At 37.5% G+C, this 23,267-nt stretch overlaps 1 protein-coding gene across 1 annotated transcript in view; it reads left to right on the forward strand.

The window, feature by feature from the left end:
• FRMD6 (FERM domain containing 6) overlaps positions 1-23,267 on the forward strand; it is a 231,859-nt gene that overhangs the window by 55,667 nt on the left and 152,925 nt on the right. Inside the window, exon 3 of the mRNA XM_077909283.1 lies at positions 20,962-21,024. The gene's annotated coding sequence lies outside the window, so the exon portion shown is untranslated. The remainder of the gene's footprint in view (positions 1-20,961; positions 21,025-23,267) is intronic.

The following is a 23,267-nucleotide window of genomic DNA, read 5'->3' on the forward strand; positions in this document are numbered from 1 at the left end:
CTTTCTTATAAATGCCCTTAACTCTGCAAGAAGGAGACATGGTTTTAATCAGACAGATTCTCATATCAAGTTACATCAAGATACAAGCAGGGGATTCTGTGTTACCTGATCAACATGGGAAAGAAATCCAGAACATTTTCCTTAATGGTAAAAATGTTTTATGAAGGGAATGAATAGTTAATCATCTTTATTATTCAGCATCCACAGTATTAAAGTTGATTGAAAAATGGAGGTTGACACAGTCACTCCCCTGGAAATTTTGCATGTATTTTCAAAGGACAAAGGGTAATAAATCCACAAGTATAAGAAGAAAAGAAAGATGCACCCCAACTAGTGATACTCAATGGAGTGACCATTTGTGAGCCATGGAGTACATTTGATTCTGCTCTTCATTCTGAACTGGCAAGTACTCTCCGAGGCCTTGGGGGTTCAAGTCAAAGCAGGTGGTCATTTTATGCACTGCATTCCATGGCCCATTCATTGGTGGGGCCAGGTCTGCACTAGACTGATCCAGGAGGACTCAGAAAACCTCAGGAACTGACCCCCAGATATCTAAGAGATGCTAAGAGTTACTGCATAGAAAATATGCCTGAATGAGAACTCCTGTGGGTCCTCCAGAACCACATCAAATACACACTGGAATGAGGCAGGACGGGACACCTCCCCTTAGGTATTCTTCAAACCGAGCAATAGTTAGCATCTGTTGTGTCTTTCTTCTGACCTAGCACATTCCTAAACCAACTCCTCAAAGGGCTCAGGAACCTATAGGGAGTCCCAGATGATTTGGTCTTATACCTGGGAGGCTGAGCTGATTTTTAGTTTGTTATTGGACATTTTTTTGAAATGATGGGTCTGGTAATTCGATTACCTTTTTCTTCATTTTGTTATATCCATCCATCTGTTCACTATACTTTCAGTGAAAGCCTACAATGTGCCAGGCATTGTGCTAGGTGACAGGGATAGAAAGAAGTTACGTAGACACACAGGATTCTTGTCCTTACAGAGCTTGCAGACTAGCGGGGGAGACTTATATTAAATACTCCTACAAGTGGTGAATAATTATAATCAGGATAAATGCCATTGCTTCTCTTTTTCACATCGTCTCAGGCCTACCTCTTACCAACCACTACTGTGGCAACAAGTTCTAAACAGCTGTTGGTTAGCCTCACAGAGATATTTGACAGTGACTGTCCTTAGCCCATGGCTACTTCTTGCTTCTTGCCCTGGGGCTTTTCTGATGCTAAAATGTGGGAACCTACTCAGAGCTCACAATTATCCAGCCTGGAGGGTGTGCCACCTTTAATCAATGGGAGACTAAGGATAATAAATTATTTTTATCACACGGAAAGGCAGTTTTGAGTTGTGTTTCATAAGACTTTTCAAAATATTCCAGCAGGTTCAAGCATCAGTTGCCCAGAGCAGTGGCTAAATCATTAGTATATTCTTTTTTGATTTTCTCCTTTCCTGTTTCATTCCCCTAGTCCCTCACTTCTGTTTCCTGACACCAATCCCCAAATAAATTATCTCCATGTAAGCCTTTTTCAGGCTGTGCTTTCAATGACCTGAGGTTAAGACATGAGACATGCTATGAAGTAGTATAATGATTCTGAAAATGTGTGAGTGTGTATGTTTATGTATGTGTGCTTGTATATATACACACCCACATAAGGAAATCTAACTTAATCTGGATTGTAAGGGAATATAATAATGCTTTAGCTACTCTACCATACATTTTTGGCAAGCTACCCAATAGTCATCTTCTCCTTCTCTGCTGATAGCATCCTGATTTTACTTAGGTATTTATCCCTCAAAAAATCTCAAGGATATGCTCTATTAGGTCTAAACCAATTATGATAATCCCATGTGATTTACCAATGATTGACCTAGAGATGAAGATACGACCCAATTTGGGCCTGTGAGACATAAGAAATTGTCTGCTGGGGGCTTCTAGAAAGCTTTTTTTTTCATACTCCAAAGTCAAGAAGTAGATTCTCTATATATCTAGATAGGATACCTAGACCTGTGTCAAGCATCTTGTGGTTAGGAGGGTATCTATCCTAAAGACAAGGACTAAGCATGGCAGAAAATTCAGAAGATCTTGGTTGATATTGTTGGATCACTGAACTAGCTAACAATTTCCATATTGTTTTAGCTATTTTGAGCTGAGTTTTCTGTTAGTAAGGAAAGGTCACATTCCCTAAAGGGTGGATACCTGATGCTAGAGCCAAAAGCATCTGAACTGAAATACCTGACTAATGGTAGAAGAAAGGATCAGATTTTCTTTGGTGATACCTACTAATTGGTTGTAAGGGACACAAAAATCTCTGAAAGATATCATTTTCTTGGTGACTCTTTTTAATGCTGCTTTAACCTTGAAAGAGTCGCTGATAATGAATAGTTAAGAGAAGAAATGGAATGAGGTTTATCAGCAAGAAGAGGGGCAGGCTGTGAATCTAGACAGCAGAAAGGAAGAAGTGGGACTATGAGGACCGCCAGGAAGAGGAGGACAAGCTTCCACACAAACATCAAAATAAGCACTCTGAAGCCCCATTAACAGCAAGTACACATAGTGCTCAGATTTTGGTTTATAAGACCATTCTTCAATTAAAGGAACCAGAGGAAAAAAAAAAAATAAAGGAACCAGAGGGTCCTTGGAAGAATGTATGATTTTAAGACAGGGCAAAAATATACAAGATGAACCTGGAGCATCTTGTAAAGCCAGTTAAGAAGTGCTGACTAAAACAAAACAAAACAAAATGAAACAAAACAAAACAACAAAAAAAACAAAAACAAAAACAAAAAACAATGATTAGAGTATATCAAAGGAATAAAGGAGCCAGTTGAAAAGAGCTCCCAATGAAGCTGGAACAATTTGAGAAACAAAATGAAATAGTGTTTGGATAATAACCCCAAATATAAAATTAATATCCATGAGTTCATACTGATACAAATAAATGATAGAATAAATAAATAGGGACAAAAAAACAAATGTCCTGTGCTAAAACATTCCATATAATTTATGTAAATAATCTGGCCTCAAGATGGTAGAGCATAACGCCTCATTCCTTAAGTGGGGGCTGTGCAGAGTTAATTCTTTCCAAAGAGTACAGTATAAAAAGAATGAAAAAGAGCAACTTTGTAGAGAAACCTTACAAACACTATCTCAACCAAGAGATCAAAATCATCATCAATAGTGATAGCATGTTGATATTCTGTATCCTTGATGTGATGTGATGAAAATGGTACTGATCTGTGATGTTCTTCGGTAAAACCCATAACCACAGTCTAATCATGAGGAAAAATGTCAGACAAAACCAATAAAAAGGCATTCTACAAAATGACTGTCAAGGTCATTAAAAAGAAGGAAAGTCTGAGGAACTGTCCCAACCAACGAGAGCCTAAGGAGATAAATATAATGTGGTATCTAGGATGAGATCCTGGAGCAGAAAGAGACCATTAGGTAAAAAAACAAAAACAAAAACAAAAACAAAAACAAAAACAAAAAAACAAAGAAATCTGCATTAAGTATGGACTTCAGTTAATAATAACGTATCAATATTCATTCATTAATTGTGATAAATATACCAAACTAATGCAAGATTTGATAATAGGGGAACTGGGCATGAGGTATGTGGGAACTATCTGTACTGTTTTCACAACTTATCTATAAATCAAAACTAGTCTAAAATATTTTGAATAGCATCCAGGCCTGCACTAGGAAACACTAATAGTCCACATAATGTGGATCATCTCTCCAATGTGTTTTTTCGCAAATAGCTCTCTTGATTAAAAGGGCAGTAATGTGAAGACTTAGGCATCATTTTACCTAAGGGCCACCAGATGGCTGTCATCTGGCAAAAGAATATTTCCTTGGCTTTCTAGCTAAACATGTGATCTTCATATACATGTTGGAGAGCATTTCATCTCCAAGAAAGAGTTCTACTGATTATGTCTATCTAAAGAATGTGATAAATTTAACAGTTTCAAGTAATAGCAATTAATGCACATCATAGATATACAACTCAGGTAGTTGATTGCAAATTTAATCCAGATTTTACATTCTGTTATTCATTTGACAAATAAATAATGATTGTCTATTATGTGCCAGGCAGTATTTGTATGTATAAGCACATATAAATATATAATTAATTACTTGTCTTGTTATTATATAATTGTATTTATTATATTATAATAAAAATACTATTCATTGCATTAAATATTTATATATTACTGTTTATATATAATTTTTATATAAGTATAAACATATTAACATAAATATAAAGATATATTTTGTATAAATATATATCTTATATATATAATGTATAAATCATATGCCTTAATTTTTATGGGACATGTAGAAATCGCCTTTGGAACTGATTCATTCCAAGCATTCATAATTTCTAGCTTTACTTAGATATTGATGTAGTCTGCTCCTGGTTAAGAAAGCAACTGATACCTAGTAGCTATATGTGAAAGAAAAGATAAAACTGTTGAAATCACTGTTAATTACATGTTGGGTTCAGTTTACATCCTATGTAATATCCAAAAATCTTTGGATGGGGATCCCTGGGTGGCGCAGCGGTTTGGTGCCTGCCTTTGGCCCAGGGCGCGATCCTGGAGACCCGGGATCGAATCCCATGTCGGGCTCCCGGTGCATGGAGCCTGCTTCTCCCTCTGCCTGTGTCTCTGCCTCTCTCTCTCTCTCTGTGACTATCATAAATAAATTTTAAAAAATTCTTTAAAAAAACAAAAACAAAAATCTTTGGATGATTTGTTCGAAGGTTGAAACAGGAGATATGCAAAGGCACTCTCTAATCACTCCCTGCCTTCCGATGTAGTCATTTGTCTGTACCTCAGCTACTCAGGGGCTTCGTCAGTTCCAGGGCTGAATATTATTTACCATTGTGTCTCCCACATAGCTATGAAAGGGCCTCCCTTACATTCAGTGTTCCATACATTTGGTGAATGAATTAAAGTTTAACTCTGTTGCTCCTATGACTTAGCAGGAGGCTTGACAGGACATCACAGCAAATTCAGCATACACTGTCTTGATTACCACTTCCCTGTAACAGTAAACATTTAGAAAGCTTTTGTTTGCTCAGCTTAACAGATTCGTGTATTAATAGACTATACCTTTTGTCTTTTTATTTTTCACTTTATTTTTCATATCAATCACCGAATAATCAGAAGGTATTTCTTTTTCTTCAAAGTGTCAAAACGTTTCATAGCACCAGTTTACTTTGCAGAATTGTACATTATGAATAGGTGAGAGCCTTAATGATCAGAGTCAAACCTTTGGCGTTGAAATTTGCTCCTTCATGAGATTTGCTTAATTGCTTCATCAGATGGAGGCTCAGTCAAGCCTGTCTTCTGAGCAACTCTTATTTTTTATTCTATTCATGCATTTAGACCGGGTCCTTGGTGGGCAAGAGAGTAAAGCAGAACATTAGACAAAACTTCTATTTCAAAGAAGATTTAATCCATAATAATGTCCAAATTTCCCAATTCATAGTCCATCCTAGTTGTATGAGGATTGAAGTGCATCTTACATGTGTCCTAGTAATGCCTTATTTATCCCTGGAGAGTGAGGCCGTCACCTGGCTCCACCCTGAGCTGCCCTGTTTCCTTTTCTGCATTGTACTCACATGACTTCAGCTGAAATTTCTATGTAAGTGGCTCCCAAATCCAGATTGAGATCTCTAAACCAACATGCTTGCATTTCCAGACTTTTGCATTTTGCTTTTCAAGGGACCATATTATTTTCTCCTGGCACTCTGCATGGTACCTTGTATCATGTTATAAGGAAGGTAATACGTGAGCAAATGAATAACTGAATATATAATATGGACTGTGTATAATATACTATAATAAAGCTGACTCTCTCAAGAGCTAAAACTGTAGCCATTTTAAATAGAAACTCTTCAAAAATGTCATAACTCCATGCCTTTTTCAACAAAATATACTAAACATAATTTAGCCATTTTTTTTTACTTAGAAATCACCATTATGAATATTGGTTGCCATATCATACAGTAACACAGCGGCTCTTAGGTGTTATTAATCATTTGAGGAAAATTTGTCCCTCCTCTAAATGAATTCTTTTGTCTACTTCTCATATTCTTTACTGTCAGGATGGTCTCACTGTCAGCTATTATTTCTTGCTTCCACCTACTTTTGTGCCTCTAGCATCTAACCCCCACCCTTTGACCCCCTCCCTCCTACTACACCTCTCCTCGCCAAATTTTATTATTTTAACTGCTATGAGCTAAGAAATCAAGAGCCAAGTTTTAGACATTTCTGAAACAAAAATAAATAAGCCCGAAGCATGACCCCACGGAGCTGTTTTATGAGAACTGTGTGTAGGTTTAAGTCACTTTTGTCCACTCTGAAGCATTTTTTCCCCCATTTCTTAGCTTGACTGTGTTTGAGATGAACGAAGTTGCTAGATAAGAGAAAGCTGCATGTAAACATGACATGGCAAGTAGTACTTCACTTAGTTTGGTAGCTACTCTCTGATCCTAGAGAATGTGCCAACTCTCACTTGGGGAAGGAGTAAGATCTGTAAGTCCACTGGGAAAATATAATTTGTTTTCCCCTCTTTTTCTGTGTGAAGGTCATGATTTTTGCTCTCTTCTGTGAGACTTCAATAGTCATCTTTTCCAAACATCTCTCACTGTAGTCCTTGGACTAACTGCGTCAGAAACACTCATTTGCACATTGTCGTGCGGACTCTTGGGCTCTAGTCCTGACCAATCCATTCAGAATCATTTGGTAGTGGGGGGTCTAAGTACTTGTTTTTTTTTTTTTTATTTCTTCCTTCCTTCCTTCCTTCCTTCCTTCCTTCCTTCCTTCCTGCCTTCCTGCCTTCCTGCCTTCCTGCCTTCCTGCCTTCCTGCCTTCCTGCCTTTGAAGAAAACCAGCTCCCCTGGTGATGGACACTCAGGCAGAGAAGAGTTTGCATCACCATGCTGGTGTCCTCTTTGGCATCCTTCACAGTTCTCCTCCACCAGCTTCCTTCACATCTCTGCGCTTTCTTTGCCCATTTCAGATATTTTCCTTATCCACTTAATCTTGACTTTTCTGCTCTCCATATCCTCCAGTTTCAGTACCCTCAAGTACCTTCCTTTGAATGTGTTCTATCTCCTTCATTAATCTTTCTCTAGCAAAAAAGAAATAAGATATCCCTTTTCCTTTGGCACATTTAATTCCTGCCATCTGCTCAACCACTTCCAGAGCCTGCACGTATAAAGGGGCTACACAAAGTGATGAAACACCTTTTCTGGAAGTTTTTTTCTTTCTTTTCTTTCTTTATTTTCTAGAGGTGGGGGGGGGGGAGAGGAAAGCAAATCGTAAGCAGGCTCCGTTTCCTGCAAGGAGCCAAACATGGGGCTCTATCCCATGACCCTGAGATCATGACCCTAAGATTGTGACCTAAGCTGAAATCAAGAGTCAGATGCTTAACTGACTAAGCTACCCAGATGCCCTCTGGAAGTTTTAAAGATGTGAGTTTATGTTTATAGGTAGAAAGAACTGGATGATTTATACAGCCATTTTCAGGCTTCTAGTGTTTTTACACGGTAAATAGTAATTTATTATTTTTCTGTTCTCTCCCCTTTATGATACTTGTTAGTCTTTTGTCTTTATATTTTGAAGCTCTGCTCTTAAGATTATGTTTTAGAATCCTTTTGCATCTCCAATTATAGTAGTAGACACTAGAAATCTACAATACATTTATTGACATGGAATAAGTATGTGTTGATCTATATTTTGCATCATCGTTTTCTATATCACAATCTAGGTGTAAGGAAGCACAAATTCACTTATTACAAAGAAACGGGCATAATCCAACATAAAATTAAGTTTAATTCTGTACTTACTTGAATATTCTCTGATAAACTCTTAAAAATTTTCATATCGATGTCCTATGTATTTATATAGCAAACTACAAGATTGGAATGGTGATAGTCATTAATGTAGTATTATTCATTTGGCTGGTCACAGCATGTCAAAAGAAGCATGGGGAGAGTTTTCAACCCTGATAGGTTTTGTGTAATGGCCAAGTGGACAGATGATCTCTAATGAATCCTGCCCCTTTGCATGGATTCCTCTTTTCTTTAGGCATCAAGTGTCCTAGGATAAGGTCCTTTCCATATCCTGCCCTGAGTTGTCCTCCCATGAATTTCTCCAAACTCTTAAGTTACTCCTGGTCCCTCCTGAATAAAAGTTTCCAATCCATCATCTTGGTGTTAGTGAGAAAGTAATCTGATGTTTGTACTTTAAAAACAGTTTATTGAATAAAATTAATCTCGAAAGGCCATATTCTTAAGCTTCTTTCCCCATCATCAGATTATGGGTTAGCAACTTGCCATTCCAATTGAAAGTGTCACAGTTTGGGATTAAAACTGAGGTAAACTCTGTGTACAGAATGTTTACCCTCTGAATCTAGACGACTCTTTTTAAATGAGGTTCTTCTGCAAGAGCCATTTGTACCAGCTGCCTTCCAGAGGTGACTCAAGTGGATTCAGATGAATCTAGCTAGTGATGTGTGACTGTGATTCTTTTATATAAATGACAACATTATTGCCCTGGACTACCAATATGGTCTTCCTCTTGTGTCCTCTAACCCTAACCCTATAACAGAAAAGACATGTTTAATCATGAAGTGCTAGAATATGAAGTGGAGTAAAAGGAAACAATTCAATTTGAAAGTCCCTTTAACAGCAGAGGGGACCTCCTTTGTACTAGAGCCTGCTGTGGCCCAGCAGGTATGGTAAGCCATCAGTGTTTAGAGAGTAGAGGAAAACAGGTATCTTTGTAGAAATAGAGTTTGAAGCTATGAATCATGCATTTAAGTAACAGAGCTGTAGGCACATAGCAGTAGACTTGTAAGGAAAGAATTATCTTGTATTTGATGACAGGCTTGGGTGGTTTTTTAATGACTTCAACTTAATATTGACCTGATCGGTTTCAGAAAAAAGTCTTGAACTGAAGGGTACTCACTTCCTGGGAGGGGAGGTTTCCATGTTAATGGATATGCCAACTTTATTCACTGAAAATGAAGGTTGAGGCTTCTCAATGATACCTATGATCCTTTCAGGCTATTATAATTGGGCTTTTTAGTATCATGATTCATTCAAAAGAAAAGGGAAGAAATCTCGTAGATTCACTTGTAATCTTATCCCATTTGGGGAAAATGAATAATATATTAGTTCCTTTCCTAGGAAACCTGATCTTGTAAAAAGATCCTGGTGTTAAATCATTTTATAAAACTGTATTTCCAGCATTACCAATTCATTTTATTTTCTTAGTCTATAGAATTTGGCCCAAATCAAAGATTCTCGCTTTTGCTTGTTTTATTAGCACTTCAGGGCCCAAGTCTAGCACAAATTGCTACTTAATTTTTAGATTAGTTTTAAAAATGAGTTTGAGAAGCATAGATCAGTGTAAAGTGAATATCCGTCACTCATCTCCACATCTCTATCCTGTCCCATCCCCAGGTCCACCGGTTCCATGATCTAAAAATGAGTAACTTTCTTTCTTGATCAGAATGTAAATATTAACCATGAATTGCCTAGATCTGGGGACTAATGGAAATAGGTCAGGAGATTAGAGCTAGATATCACCCAGGTAGACAAATATATCTCTCTGTACAGAAGTCATACATGATGCCATTCATCAGATAGAGGAAGAGAGCAGGAGCATTGTTCAGGCTACCTGGCACCCTGGGGTCTTCAAGGTGGCCCAGGTACATATACTCTGAATCATAATTTCATGAAAATCCTAGTGCTAAAATAGTTCAGAATAACTAGGAGCACAAGTCAGTCATGCATAGTGACTGTGTAAGACCCTTGAAGTGGTAGCCTAGAAAAAACTTTTCCATTTTACTTCTTATAAAAGAACATCTACATCATCCTCTCCTTTCCCTCCTTTCCTCCCTCCCTCCACCCTCACTCCAACCCAAGTGCAATGTCTGTGTGATGGCTAAATCATAATTGGCTGGCAAAACATATTACCAAGAAGATTTGAATCAGTATAAGCTTTCCTACAGCATAAGATTTTATAACCTAAATTGAATTCCACATGGTAGTTTAATTAAATGCAGTTTGCATTATAGTGATTATGGATTGTTTTGGTTACTGTTGTTGTGTAACAAACTGCCCCCAAAATTTAGTGGCATAAAACCATCATTTATGACGGTTCTCAGGTCAGGAACTCAGGACACAGTAGAGCTACCTTGTCTCTTCATGTAAGGTCTAGGTGCTCAGCGAGGGAGAGCCAACAGCTGGGGGTGACTTGATGACTGGGGGCTGAAATGATTGATTCTGAGGCTTCCTTCAGACATGTCTAGTGGTTCATGTTGATTACAGGCTGGGAGCTCATAGCGCTGCTAGCTAGAGTGCCACCAAGTAGCCTCCCTCCTGCCCTGCCCCAGCACGATAGTCTTAGAATAGCCAGACTTCATACATGGTGGCTGGGTCCTCCAAGAGTGCGTGTCCCCCCAAAAAACAAGAGGAAGCTGTGTGGCCTTTGCTGACCTAGCTTTATACAGTGTCATTTCCATAGTGATAGAATATTGCTTACAGCCCACACTCAAGGGGAGGAGTAAAAAATCCCACCTCTCCATGTGTCAATACATTCTTATATATGCTTTAAATATGTTTCAAAGTCACTTTATTCATATAAATCTTAACTATCAAGAACTAGAGACATAGTAGGAAAAAAACTATAGTGGTTACTATATAACTGATTAAATGTGCATCTCAGTAATGATAGGTGAAAAAAATATGAAGATAAAGTATATGAGATCTGTGACAATAGTGATGGCTATTGGAAATGTTTGGTATAACCAAGTTTGGAAAGTTCAGGTTTCTTCACAAATATTAAGATTTTTTTTAAATTTTTATTTATTTATGATAGTCACACACACAGAGAGAGAGAGAGAGAGAGAGAGGCAGAGACACAGGCAGAGGGAGAAGCAGGCTCCATGCACCGGGAGCCCGACGTGGGATTCGATCCCGGGTCTCCAGGATCGTGCCCTGGGCCAAAGGCAGGCACCAAACCGCTGCACCACCCAGGGATCCCAAATATTAAGATTTTTAACTGCACTTTTAGACATATTTGAAAACAACTCTATTTTCAGAATTCCTATAAGATAAATAACTTAGAATTGCAAGTCATAAACTTTCTAGGTTTTAACTGCCTTTATCTCTTGAAAACCATTGTTTTATAACCAATATGTCAACTTTTTATCATGGAAAAATTCTTCTTGGAAATGCAGCCACGTACTGATTGCATTTATTATAGCTCTATTGATTATTTATATTACTTATTCAATGTCCCTTTATGCCCCACGGAAAGGCCCTAATTTCTCTACAGGCCTCCTGTGAGCGTATTCAAGTTTTATTTTTTTTTTTTTTTTTTTTTTTTTTTTTGTATTCAAGTTTTACATTCCATTTTATTGAGACTCTCTCTGCTCTGTACTCATATTTGTCATGACTTTGAAGCATTTAAATTCCTAAGCCTGGATAGTCTACTCATGAGAGCGAGAGAAAACGTATTTCTGTGTGTGTCTTTGATCTTTGAGGCGCTCACTACAGGATTTCAGTTCATCGCAGATCCTCAGTTTCCACTCTATAATAATGAATCTGGGAAGAAAACTGTAAAACCTTGTTTTAGACAAAAATCTCTTTCTTATAGCTTTTAAATGATAAGATGAAAAAGAAATCGCCCCTTTGAGAAAAGAGGAGATAAAATGGAGCAACCTGTGGAGACCCAAGGAGATTCAGAGGTCTCCATTTTGAGCACAGCTCTGTGGTTCCAGAGGGAGCCAACCAAGGACAACTTTGTCAGAGATTGTGGATTGCAGTAGCTCAGAATAATAGATGGTTTAAAGTCTATAATTAACAACCTTCCTCTGAGGAGTTAAAACAACAGCCTTAGAAAGAGGGGTCAGGGGCCCATTTTGAAAGCCCTCAGGGCAACAGCCTTCTTCCAAGCGTAAGGGAAAGCAAATGTTTAAATAAGCCACTCACCTACTAGTTACAGAGTGACTTAACTGACATGTAGAAGTTTGTATTTGCTAAAATAAGGTACCACATCACTTACAGAAACAAGTTTATCAGCATGTGTGATATTCTCTAAATTAAAAATATAGGAAAAGTACGTGTGTATGCCCCCCTATGTATATATTTGCAGGGAAATGATATTTCATTGGAGGAATGATTATAGACCTATCCTTGTCACTTAACTTCCAATGGTCTACTACCAGCTTGGATTTGTTTCTATTTGTAAAGTCAATAAGTCATGAGTGAAAACTTCCATGGAAAAGCTTTTAGAATTCAAAAGTAATTATTCATTCAAAACCCAGACCTCTGTTTGGCTCTTTGGATGACAGGGCTGTGGGGCCTCCTCCCTTAGTTCTGCTCTACACACGCAGAGAGGAGGTGGAGCCAAGAAAGATGAAAGTTCTTGACACGAATGCCTGGCAGGACAAGTCTGGCAACTTTCAGAACAATGGAAATTAAATGGTCACATTCTATATTTTTCCCCAAACTGATATGACTTCTTCAGTGGAAGTTGTTATACTTGGTGTAAACTTGCCTATTACCACTGTAACCCACTGAGGGGCAGCTGTAGTTGAGCCCCTATTAAATTTCAAGATGCTCCTGGAACAAGACCAGATTAACCTACTGGTTCAGGAATGGATGATAGGCTTCCTGCTCAAAGGTATTTGGGGGTTTAGTTTTAAATATTTTGAAAGAAACAACTCTTTTTGTTTTCAGTCTTCAGAAATAGAGTTTTAGGGGGTGGTGATAGTGGTGGTTGTCCTTTATTATAATGAATTGCGAAGACCAGAGAAGGTGGGAAGAGACCCTGAGGACCAACCATAGCTTCCTCTGTTAACGATGAAGAGAGGGGAGAAAAGAAAAGAGAGAGAGAAGGAGGCTGAAGGAGCACTGCAACTCTGGAAGTAACAAGGCTTTAGACAGAAATCATAAGTGAGGCATATTTTATTATCATGTCTAACCCATGACTAATTTTCCTGTGTCACATTCTCTTTTGTGATAGACCTTTTTTTAAACAAACAAAATCTTAGCTTATGTTTAGACAATAGCCAAGGGAAAAAAAATGTGGTTTTCAATGGACCCGAGTTATTGCTAAGGATTAGTTCCTGAGTTTTGGTCACCAATATCAATAAGCAACTATGTGTGATCATCAAATGATGGGAGCATGGTTGAGTTCTAATTGGTTGAATTTATTTATAGTCTAGTTGGTCAGAAAATTACTCATTCCTAAGTTATAATAATTATTAAAGTGAAGCAGTCACATGTGGACTTTATATTTTATTTAGGTTCTGAGTTTTAATTTGTTCTAAATAATTACTTGGATTCTACACACGAAATGCTCCCAAACACACTGTGTTCTTTTAAAACACAGTGGAAATATGTGACATTTATATATCATACAGTTATTTATGAACTTTATTTACATGAATTACAAGGGAACTTTTTAAAATGTAAGATGATTAATTACCTAAGTTTATGTGTCAAGGTAGGTGTTAATTTTCATTTAGCCTAGTTTTCTTCAAACTGAGAGTCAAAGGGTTGACAAATCCATTTAGTGTGTTTTGACCAACTGTATTAAAGAGAAACAGAATGGGATGGAATTGAATGGAATATAATCAGATAGAATATACCAGAATGCAGGGTGCCTGTGTGGCTCAGTTGGCTGAGCATCAGACTCTTAATCTCAGTTGAGGTCTTAATCTCAGAGTTGGGAGTTCAAGACCTGTACTGGGTGTGGAACCTGCTTAAAAAATAAACAAAAAACAGAATGCATGAAGTAAAAGTTAATACAGTTTTATGTAACTTTAATTTCAATCTTGTGTGTGTGTATATGAAAATGTCATTCTGCATCAAAATGTAAAACTTATGTCTTTTTGAGGGTGACAATTCAAAAGTTTAAAGTTCTCTATGTTAGCCACTGGTTCGTAGTTTGGATAGTCTCTAATATTGGATAGTCTCTAATTGACTTTATTATCAAGTCTCTTATGTGAGATTTAAGTAACTTGCCCAAGATGTATACAAGGTGGCACTGAGCCCAGTGGCTCATCTACCCCTCCCTCTACCAAATTTCCTCAACTTTCAAGCTGGACAGAAAATACTCTTATTCTAAAACATCCTACAAAAATAATCAAAAATACATCTGTGATGATGCTACTTCATATTTCTGCAACCTCTTTTAATTGTACTTTTTAAAGATTTATTATTTATGTGTACGAGAGAGAGAGAGCACAAGTGGAGGGAGGGGCAGAGGGAGAGGGAGAGAGAGAGAATGTTGAGCAGACTCCCCGCTGAGCATGGAGCCTGTTGCAAGGCTCGATCCCAGGACTTTTAGATCATGACCTGAGCCCAAGTCAGATGCTTAACCAACTGAGCCACCCAGGCATCCTCTGCAACCTCATATTAATGTATTAGGCATATAGATAATAATGCACATGATACCTCTGTATTAAAATTGTATGTTTTCTGATGGAAAGCTGGCAAAACCATAAAGTAAAGGATTTTAAGGACTCCTATTCCAGGGCAAGTTTTCAACTATATCTTTTAAGACACGTGGCTTTCCAACATATTGTAGGTTTCTCTGTCAGTAAGTTCCTATTTAATATCCAAACTGTTTTCTCTCTAATCCCATCTCATTTCCACATAGTCTCTCCTCTGTGGAGAAATTCATAGAGAAAGCAGTTTAATCAGTAAAGCTTGAAGAATACACCCAGGAATCCAGAAATTTCAATTCTCAAACTTTAAATCAGCAGCTGTTGACTCTTCTGGGGAAAAGTGCATGAAGACTTCTGAGCCTGTCCTATTCCCAGCCTCACTTCCCTCTAATCTCAATGCCCCACATCGCCTTTCAGCCAAGACTCAGATCAGCTCATTCTCTGCTTGGGTCTCTTAGTGAAGAAGTGTGCCAGAGAGGAAAGGGCTGCACACAGGCCATTAAAGCTCTTGGCAACTTGCCTAAACCTAAAAGAGGAGAAGGGAAATGTGAGGAGAAGAGTATACCAAAATAAGTTCCAGATAGATCCAAAGACTTAAATGTAAAAATGCAACCGTAAATGTACTGGAAGAAAATATGAATAGAGTTGGGTTATTTTTTTAATTCTTGAAGAGTAAAAATAAGGACCCCCCCAAAAAAACCCAAATAATAAATAGAAGGTATAAACAAAAAAGTCAGTAAATTCACTACTCAAAAATAAAATTTTCTATTTAAGAGAAATACACATGTACAATGTTAAAAGCCAAAGCAGGTGAAATGTTTACCATATATTATATAGTAAAAGAACTAATTTCTATAATATATAGAGAACTTCAATGAATCAAAAGGAAAGAAACAAATAATACAAAGTAAAAATGAACAAATAAATAGGAATTAAAGGCCTATTAAATGTTATATTTCACTTATATTATAAGAAAATACAAATTAAAATGGCATAGAAATTTTCAGTTATGAGATGAGCAAAGATTTAAAAATCAGTAACACTATTTTTTTATTTTTTTGAAGATTTTATTTATTCATGAGAGATAGAGAAGAGAGAGGGAGAGTGAGAGAGGCAGAGGCAGGAGAAGCAGGCTCCCCTCAGAGCAAGGAGCCCAACATGGGGCTTAATCCCAGGACCCTGGCATCATGACATGAGCTGAAGGCAGACGCTTAACCAACTGAGCCACCCAGGCACACTGAAAATCAGTAATACTATTTAGATTAGCTTATAAGGAAAGGAATACACTCCTACATTTGTAGTAGATGTGCAAATTGGTACAACCTCTTAGGAGGATAATTAACCATATCTATCAGGAGTTTAAATATACATACAATGTGACTCATAGATTCTATTCCTAGGAATTTATCAGATACATAGATATATTTACACATAATGAAAAAACTTATGTCCAAGACTGCTGTAGAATTGTTTGGAGAAGGGGGGAAGAACCAAACAACTTTAACTTCCATCACAAAAGGAATGGCTAGATAAATTATATGTCTTTACTTGGACTGGATTACAAATGCAGTCGTTGGACAGCTCTGTGTGTATGAACATGGAACAATTGCTGAGATGTGTTAAATGGGGAAGGCAGGCCAAAAACTCTTTGTCGAGTATGTAGCCATTTGTGGAAACAGAATGGGAGGGGCTCTTATTCATACTTGCCATGTGTGCTTAGAACGTCTAGAAGAATATACAACGAGATAACATTCATTGACTCCAGTGAAGAGCAAGGTAGGCTTAAGTAGGCATGATTCGGCCTGTTCTCCATATCCTTTTGTAACTTTTGAGTCTTGTGTAGTATAAATGGATCACCCAATGCAAAAGTATCCTATTTAGTTAAGAGAAGAAAGGAGAAAACAAAAGGAAGGGAAAATGGCTGAAGGAAAAGCTATGAGGGAGGAGGGTATAGAAAAGTATGTGCGTTTTACTTCTAATTTGGAAATTTGAAATTCCAAATTCCAAAACTAAATTTGGAATTTAGTCAATCATGTAAAGATTTTAATTTCAGTGTTGTGTTAGCTGCCTGGGCATATCCAAACACTCCGGGTTCGTGCAGTCATTCTAACTTTAGTATTTAGTGAAATGTCTCAGACCATCTTCCCACTGTAGAGGGAAGCTCATGATGCCTCATTGCCAAGGATTCTCAGAGGAGTAACATTCCTCTTATTCTATTTCCTGAATGGTATGGCATTCTTTTATTACACTTACATATTATCCTACAGCTTGTGTCTTTGCCATTTGCCAATTCAAATGTGTAACACAGCCTATTATTTATTTTAACTTCCCTCCTAAAGTCTCTGACCAAAAACAGTTGGTCACAGGAGAAAGTTATGTCGCAGCATGGCACAGTAGATGGCCAGTATTAGATTACAGATTGTCTTGGTTTTAAAAGTCCTTGGGAATTTCTTAGAAACCTGTTTTCCTCTAACATGCAGATTCCTGCCTAGTCTCAGGCCCTCGGAAACTCAGATCCTCCCCAGCATCCCTTCTTTTCTCCTGTACCTAGAATGTCAGAATGGCTGGGGTTGTGTGTGTGTGTGTGTGTGTGTGTGTGTGTGTGTGTCTTTCATGAAGGGCAATCCATTTTTGCCTCTTCTGCCTTGTGGAATTCTTCTAGAAGTTTTAAAAAAATCTTTTCCACCAACTGCATCAGGAATAGGAAAAAAAAGTCTAAATGCCCAGTTATAGAGAATTGGTTAAATAGATTATAAGATGCTGGTGATGAAGAAAAATACATTCACTACAAATTATGTGAAATTCCATATTTACTGGAGTAGAAAAAATTCTATAACATATTAAGTGAAGTAAGAAGTTTACAAAATAATATATGTGTGTCCAGGGGTACCCAGGTGGCTCAGCAGGTTAAGCATCTGCTCAGGTCATGATCTCAGGGTTGTGAGTTTGAGCCCCAGGTTGGGCTCCACACTGGGCATGAAGCCTGCTTAAGATTCTCTCTCTCTCTCTTCCACTACCCCTCCTTTCTCTTTGTATCTCTCTTTCTCTCTCCCTCCCTAAAAAACAGTGTGTGTACAGTAAATGTATATGATATAAATATGTATACAGTATGCATATGATATATAATGTGTACATATACATGTATGTACATTCATTCATATATATATGTATGAATATTGTTTAAAGATTTTATTTTTTTTTTCATGAGAGACACTGAGAGGGAGGCAGCGACATAGACAGAGTCCCCCACAGGGAGCCTGATGCAGGACTTGATCCCAGGACTCTGGGATCAGGACCTGAGCCAAAGGCAAATGCTCACCACTGAGCCACTCAGCTGCCTCTAGACAGAGGTATCTACATGCAAAGGATTGCAGCCCAATTCCTAAGGCAGAGCAGATTGTCTCACTGTAGTCTAGGCACCTTCTTCAGAGAGCTTGGCATGTTTCATCTTTAGGGATCTCAGAGATAATTTAATATGACTCCCTCATCCGAGGAACCAAAACTAGGAGAGAAAAATAGATTGGAAAAGTTCACAGAGCTAGTTAATGTAAAGGCCAAGAAAGCCCACAGGGCTAGGCTAAACAAATAAATACGTTGGAGATGGCCAAGTGAACAAATGAGTGAGTGCTCCAATACGATTGTGAAACTCATTCTAAATCTAACACATTCGGCTTGTGTTGCCTGCCCATTGGATGCTCCCATACATTTCCTCAAAGCAGACAAGAAGGAATTGATTGTCTAGAGCAAATAGGCACGCAGAAGTGCCCCACTTTAGGACACACAGGGCTACTTTACAGGCAAATTCGACTCAATTCCAAATATATAAGAACAACTCTAAGTAATATTCTTTGTAAAATAGGTAAATTTTCTAAAAGATAGAATGATCAACCTTAACTCATCTGCCACCTCACTCCAAACTTTCATATGTAAAATGTGCTTTGCATGGATCTGCCTACATTAAGTGAACTGACGTAGTTAATGGAACATCCATCCCTTGTATGTAAACACAACCTGGTAACCTCCACTATAGAGTGTGCATTTTGAGTCACAATCACCAAGGTATTTACAGAATTGAAAATTCAACTCTTCACATATGTTCTCCATGATATTTTCCTCCGTAGATTGAGAACAATATTTTACAAAGCGTCCTTCCATGTGTGAATGGCTTACCCTTGCAAAAGTGAGCTGGAGAGGACAGGATCACTTATTGTGACTGAGTTGGTTGAAGTGGAGCATTTGTCACACCTGCCCCATGCAGGAGGCCCTGTTAATGTACAGCAGAGCTCACAAGCTCAGATGCTCACAGGGGCCAGATAGGTGACAGACATGAGCAAAGCATGTTAGGGGAGAGAAGTAATAGGGATTTGTTTGGGCAGTGGAGATCGGATAGTTAGTGCCCCATCCAATGGGGGTGGGTTTTACTCATTTCTAATTCATTGTTACTATGCAGAAATATATGCCAGGTTTTGACAGACTGTCCAATTTTCTTTAAGAGAAAATACAAGTCCATACATTCTAATGCAAAATCATTCAACTTGCTAATGTTGGCAACTAATTCAAATTTGTTTTAAAACATTGCAAGTGATGGTCAAATAAAAAGTTATTTGGCCCACCCACTGGTGACTAGTTTGAGGTTTCCAGACATGTACAAAGATATTTAGTGGTGGTATTAAATTGTATAAACTAGGGCATTCGTTTTCAGAATAAAACGTGGAGAAAGACCACCCATCTTTTTATACAAACCATATGCATCCTTTAGTCTACTTTAATCACTTCTTTCCTAAAGCTGTCCCCAACTCTCTGACATCATACATCTGTATGGTCCGACTTCACAATTCATGCCAAATAAACCCTGTCCTTTCTCTCTTTGTTTCTAATTATTTCACATGTGCAGGTCTTACATTCAGGTCTCATTATAAACAATTCTAGGGCAAAAATCATATCTAATACTTCTTCTATGTCAACTTCAAAGTTCAAAAAATATTTGTAGTTTTTTTTTTCAATAAAAGGAAAAGAGAATAACCTTTGCTGACACACACTTAGTTATACTAGAGATGAGTTTAGTGTCTTGAAGTTCCTGAATTTCTAGACTAGATAAGCTAGCAAATCCAAGTCTGCAGGTACTGTGCCCTGCTGAGCTAAGAAGCACTGGCTTCCCATAAATGTTTAAGAAGAAGCAGTTGGTAAAAAAATAGCTATGAGTTCATCATATCTTTTCTAGATTTAAAATGTAGGATGTATATAGTCCAATGGAGGTGATGTGGTCCTTTGTAAATCCTAACTTTGAAAATTTTTTCTGAGCCACCTTTTGTCTGCAGGAAACCCTCCATTGGTGGGTTGATTTAGGCAGAAAGAGAATGGTATGCTCACTTAGAGAAAGTCAAATTCATATTTCACATTGACAAGTCAGAACTTCTTGGGCTACCTTAGAGTCATTTGAAGCAGCAAAAGCATGAGCTATAACCAGCCTTAGTCCAGAAATGAGAAGTGGAGAAAGGAGAAGTAGACCCAGAACTGAAGCTCTAGAAATGACTGACCACTATATTTGTCCCTATCTGGGAGTGAGGTTGAGTGGCCAAGCAATGGATCTCACCAAAGCAAGCTTTGCAGTGTGCTAGACAAAGTTATCTCTGCAGTGCCAAGAGCGGGCTACAAAGTCAGAACAGCTGGGCATGTGTGCCAGACCAACCACGAATGTGTCTGGGAGTGGGCATAGTGTTCAGTTTGAACTGGCCAGCATCATTTGAAAGTCAAGACATGTGAAAACAATACCGCTGGGGATTCCTAAATCCACTGAGCTCTATGTGGTAGGGAATCCAAAGGTTAAAGTGAAGGGACCATTTCTGGTATGAAATGACTGACTGCCTGACCAAAGAAAAGCATTGTATTTTCTTCCTTATTTGGAAATATTGATAAAATATGCACAATGTGCTTTTACTGAGAAAGCTCTGTCTCCATACTCCTTATTTTCACAAACATCACACATATATGCCTCTCAGATACTTCTTTATGATTCTTATAATTTCCTGCATATTTTTTAGGAATCAAGAAAATAAATAGACCACATCATTACATTAGGAAGTAGATTTTGTAACGCAAAATTAATAATAATAATAATTATTATTATTATTATTTTGTTACTGAAAATAATGCCTTACCTTAGGCAAACAATACTTGGGTCAAAATAAACATTACTGCTGTTTAGGATATTTAGTTGTATCTCTAATATAATTATCACCTTCTGTTCAATAAAATTTATTCTAAATCATGAAATTTCCTTTTTTACTTGTCACTGTGTTGATCCAATTGCATCTTCTTCATACCCAAATTTGTATAAAAAGCAATGTAGAAAATGCAATGAATATATCTTTGGGATAATGGTGCTTATCTAAAAGTTACTGTTAATCGTAATGATAGAGTAATTTCTATTTCCTTTCTTGATTGCCACATCGTTCTCTCCACAGCCTTTACATCCAGTTTTTTCTCATGAAGTCTCTTCTGGTTGAGAAGTTACCGAATTTCATCAGGTAAGAATTACTAAATATGAACCTGAAAGTCTTATTTCAAAAGCATCCAAGTTGAGAAAATCTAAAAATGTGTCCGCTCTGGACAAATACCTAGAATGTAAACTGGGAAAGGTCCAACAGGATCTCCTGTTATTTCAGTGGTTCTGAAAGTATGGTCCCCAGACCAACAGCATCAGTGCCAACTGGGAACAGAGCAATGCAAACTCTCGGGCCCTTCCTTGTGCTTTAACAAACTTTCTAGGTGATTCAGATGCACACACAAGTCTGAAAATCACTGCTTTAGATAGGTTTTGTGGAACACAAGAACAAAAAAATATCTCCTCTAGATTGATGGACTTTGATATATTTGATGTCTCTTCTTTCTTCCTTTTCTCCACTGATTTTTCCTCCTTCCTGCAGGTTCATCTATTACTTATTCAGCAAGCTGAACTGTACTTCATAAGATCATACTGCATTAAAAACCTGTTATTACTCTTTATGACAATTTAAGTGACATCTGATATGGGACTCCATCAAAACTAGGTATGCAGTAGAGGTTGTCAACTAATTAAGTGATTTAAATCCCTTTTTAGCCTTTGGAAGGAAAGCTTCTATAGTCACATAAGACACACCTTTAAAGGGGTGCCCAACTTCTAAGATGGTTGCCTTTTATATCTAATATCTGTAGGACATTCTCTTCACAAGTTAATAATTTCATGTGGGCTAGAAGTGTTGAATTGTCACCTCTGAAGTCATTTGCAAAGGACTGTGTTGTCCAAAAGGAGTTCATATTCTCTTGTAATATTTAGGATATGTTTGAGGTCTACATAGTATTTGTTATCTCCAATTCTGGAAGCCAGTCTTCATAGCTTCCCAGTGGTCATTTCACCTCCAACCTTAATATAATTTGGTGTAACCCTGTGAATACCTATGAGTTGTCTGCTAAACCTATGAATTATGCTGTTATTCTGAAATGATTACTAAATGCTGCCCCCAAAATGCCTTTGCTCAAGATACCCCTCCTTTGCAAAGGTGTATATGATCTCTTCTCTATAGCATGCCTATTTCATGAGAAAATACATATTAGAGTCTCTGAGACTGTTTCTTCATCTGTAGAATGGAGACAATGATAATCTACTTGTTAGTATTGTTGTAAGAAATAATGAAGGTAATTCAGGTGCACTTAGCACAGTGCCTCGCTCAATAAATACTAGCTATAATAAAAAATAACTTTATTAATAGAATTGTAAATTTAAAAATGTCACCTTACCTCATCCCACTGAAAACAAGCACATAGGGAAGAGATCAAGTGTCTCTGATTCCAACCACTACTACATTTTATTTTCCATGGAGATTTGCTGTTGTTGTCAGCTTTCTGCTCTTTTAATTCCTTAGCTACTGCTGGAACTCCAACATGGAGCCATGTAGAATTAAGAACATGATAAATTACAGAAATCCATCATCCATCACCCACCTGTAGGGCTAGGAGAGCACTGAATAATATTTGCAATTAGTTCCTCTAATACCCATCAACCCTTAGAGCAAAATCCAGAAGGACAGCAAGATGACCCAAGTGCAGGCATAAGGTCAGAGGGTCAGAAGAGTACCCTGAAAAGTGATTTACCTCACTAACCTCTATTCAGCTTACCAAGTCCAGCATATATCCAATTTTTAAAGATTTCAGGAGAAAGAAATTTCCCTAATATTTCATATAGATGTTCATATAAATAAAAAAGCTATATATGATTATGAAATCTCATTTTGGCATAAGTTTAAATATTTCTTAGAGAGAATCTGCTGCAAAGTTCCAGTTCCATCTATGACAAATGACTGCAGAGATGACTGTGGCGAGAGAAGGGATACAGAGATAGGAAAGGAGATTCTTAAAAGAGAGGAATGTAAAATATTAGGATTAAATAAATGTCCAATAAACAAGACATTTCTGACTTTGAATTAGTGGCATAGAAAAATGAAAAACATCTGGAATCTGTACTTATTTTGCTGGTCAGAAACACAGTTTTGAGGTTCTTTTTTAAATTGTTTACTTTGTAAAGACAGACTTATTAAAAACAAATGTCTTAGGTGGTTGAAAAGAGAACGTAGTTGAATTCAGAATCCCAAGGCCTTAAAGGGAGCTCTTTAATTTCAAAGAGTTTTTACTTTCCATCAACTAAGCTGCATGCTGTCTCCTTGGAGTCCTTTTGTTCCATTTCAATACACAGTTGAAGAGTCAAAGGCTCACAGACCTATTTGAAATTTAATAG

The sequence above is a fragment of the Canis aureus genome, chromosome 9 (genome assembly GCF_053574225.1).
Source record: "Canis aureus isolate CA01 chromosome 9, VMU_Caureus_v.1.0, whole genome shotgun sequence".
NCBI classification, from domain to species: Eukaryota; Metazoa; Chordata; class Mammalia; order Carnivora; family Canidae; genus Canis; species Canis aureus.